This window comes from Suricata suricatta, chromosome 6 (assembly GCF_006229205.1).
Source record: "Suricata suricatta isolate VVHF042 chromosome 6, meerkat_22Aug2017_6uvM2_HiC, whole genome shotgun sequence".
NCBI lineage: Eukaryota > Metazoa > Chordata > Mammalia > Carnivora > Herpestidae > Suricata > Suricata suricatta.
The window spans coordinates 124,832,340-124,835,776 of NC_043705.1; positions in this window are offsets into that span (position 1 = coordinate 124,832,340).

Here is a 3,437-nt window from a genome sequence, read left to right on the forward strand (position 1 = left end):
GTGTGAAGTGGTATGTCAGTCTGGTTTTGATTTGCATTTCCCTGACGCCTAGTGATATTGAGCATCTTTTCATATACTTGTTGCCCAATTGTATGTCTTCTTGGAGAAATATCTATTCAGATATTTTGTCCATTTTTTAATTAGGTTATTTTCTTTTTTGCTATTGAGTTCTAGGAATTCCTTATATATTTTGAATATTAAGCCATTTTTAAGGTTAATTTTTTTATTCAGCATTTAAAACACAAGAGTTAAGTGTCTATAGTGGTCAGCTATAATTCTTGAAATTCCTATAACTGAAATTTAATAAATTATAATGGTTGCCTAGAACAATTCCATATTCTCCATCTCCTGCATTTTTTTTAGTATTAATGTTTTATTTCTTTTTGAGAGGAGGGGGGAGAGAATTCAAGTGAGGGAGGGGCAGAGAGAGAGAAGCAGAGGTCCCACAGCAGGGAGCTCAATGTGGGGCTTGGACTCATGAACTGTGAGATCATGACCTGAACCAAAATTGGACACCCAACCAACTGAGCCACCCAGGCCTCCCTCCTGCGTTTTCTTCTTTCTACCTTTTCCCTCTTTCTATCCTCCATCTCTAGTCCTGTATATATATGTGTATATATATATATATATATATATATATAAATTTGTTGAGTATAGTTGTATCAGGTGTGCAGCATAGTGATTTAACTTCTCTACATATTATGCTATGACCAACACAAGCATAGCTACCATCTGTCACCATGCAATGCTATTACAATGTCATTAACAATATTCCTTATATACTGTAACTTTCATACCTGTTATTTACTCATTCCATAATTGGCAGCCTGTATCTCCTACTCTTCTTTATTCGTTTTGCTCACCCCTCTAGCTTCCTCCCCTCTGGTAACCACTAGTTTGTTTTTTGTGTATTTGGGTCTGATTCTGCTTTTTGTTTGATGTTCATTTGTTTTTGGTGCTTGTAGTCCACATATGGGAAATCATATGGCATTTGTTTTTTTCAGTCTGACTTATTTTACTTAGCATGATATCTTCTGGGTTCATTCATGTTGTCACATATGACATGATCTTATCCTTTTCACGGTTGCATAATGTTCCATGGTATATAAATATACCTCTTCTTCTTTATCTATTCATCTGATCAATGGACACATAGGTTGCCTCTGTGTCTTGGCTATTGTAAGAAATCCTGCATTTAACACAGAGGTGTTAATTAGTGTTTTCCTTTTCTTTGGGTAAATACTCAGTTCTAGAATGATTAGGTCATATTGTGTTTTAGTTTCTTAATTTTTGGAGAAAACTCTACTGTTTTCCACAGTGGCTGTGCCAGTTTATATTCCCGCCAATGGTGCATGAGGAAGAGTTCCTTTTATGCCACATCCTTGCCATATTTCTTGTCTTTTTTTATTTTAGCCATTCTGACAGGTCTAAGGAGATATCTCATTGTGGTTTTGATTTGTATTTCCCTGATGATTGCTGATATTGAACATCATTCCACGTGGATAGTCAGCCTTTTGAGATATGTGATGTGCAAGTATTGTTTCCCATTCCATAAGTTAGATTTACACTCTGTTGACAGTCGGCTTTGCTGTGTAGAAGCATTTTAGTTTGATGTAGTCCCATTTGTCTATTTTTGCTTTTGTTGCCTGTGCTTTGGTTCATATCCAAGCAATCATTGCCAAGACAAAGAAGCTTTTTCCCTATGTTTTCTTCTAGGAGTTTTACAATTTCAGGTTATACATTTAAGTCATTAATCTACTTTGAGTTGATTTTTGTGTATGGCACAGTGTAAAGGTCCAATTTCATTCTTTTGCATGCAGATATCCAGTTTTCCTAACACCATTTATTGAAGGGACTAGTCTTTCCCATTGTGTATTCTTGCTCCCCCACCTTTGTAAATGATCACATCACCATAACTGTGTGGGTATAGCAGCTTTTGTTTAAGGCCTTACTAAGTGTATATTTCTGATGAATCCTGAATGAACAAAAATGTTGATTTATTAAAGGCAAGCTTTAAAAAAATCACTTGAACTTTTCTAAATCTGAATGTAATTTATGAAAATGTGTTTACCTAACACCTTAACATATTTGATTAGTTGAACCACACCCAATTCCTTCAGGAGAAGTGCTTTTATTGTTTCCTTTTAGTAGATGGGAAAACTGAGATGTGAAGCAGTTTGCCCAGATCCACACTATAAATCACCAGCATGGCTGAGATTAGCATTCACTGAACTTGGACTCTATTCATATATCTGCATCCCCAAATCCAGAGATCTGATGAAAGCTTTTATAAGGTGAATCATCATTCATTTGCAAAGATTGCATACCCTTAAAATTACTTGGATTTAAGTAGCCAATAAAAATAGAAATTATTTAAAAAACAATTTCAGCATTATTTGTATTGTATTAGGAGAAATTACTCATACTCTCTATTTAGTCCACTAGTTAAATATGTGCAGGAGAAAAAAGAAAAAGAGAGAGAGAGAGAGACAGAGACAGAGACAGAGACTTAGGTCATCAGAATTCATATTAGGGTGTCTTTGCTTTGAAAGTCAATTTAGTTCTAGCTTCCTTTTAACTAATTTTCAAAGCTTGTTTCATGTTCCAGGAAAAAGACATTGTTTATGATGTTTTTTTAAGTTGAGGCAATTTGTAGGAGCTAATATATCCTTTTATGCCTCTGTACTTCCTTTCAGAATATGATCAAATTGATACCGTTAGTATTGACATAAAGGATAGTTGACCACATAGGATATATTGGAGAATATAAAAATCTTCATACAAAATTTAGTTTAAGGATAAGTCTTGTGCAATAATGTAAGTCATTTGCTGGTCATTGGCCACATATATATTAGATATTTTTATTACATTTTTTTCAAATAGCAAAGTCTCCTGAATTCTGCCCTAAATATACTCTGTTATTTTTATTTTTTAACATTTATTATTCATTTAAAACTTTGCCCTTGGTAAGCATGTGTATCCATTATCATACAAAAATCAAAAGGAAACCAAGCTGTTTTGAGAGAACTGTTCTATATCCATGACTACCTCCAATCACCTGTTTGTTTGGAGTCATGTCTTCCTTCAAAACTTGACATAACTGGAGTCAGCTCAAGTGTTTGTTTTGTTTCGTTTTGTTTTTGTTTTTCATTGTTAATCATTTATACTCCACTCTGAGCTGAATGGTAGAGACATAGCTTCTGAGAGTTGGTAGAAAGTATTTCCCTGGAAATTCAAAAACAATACATTTTCCCCACACTGAGGCAGGGGTGATGGAGGGGGGATTGTGTTGCTCAACATTCTCAAATCCTTTCTGTGGAATTCATATGGCTCAGAGTTTGGATCTGTGTTCATGTTTTTACCTTATGTCAAACATTTCTCTACAGGTTACTGCTTACATCAGAATTCTATTAGCTTCATTAGCAACACAGACAAAG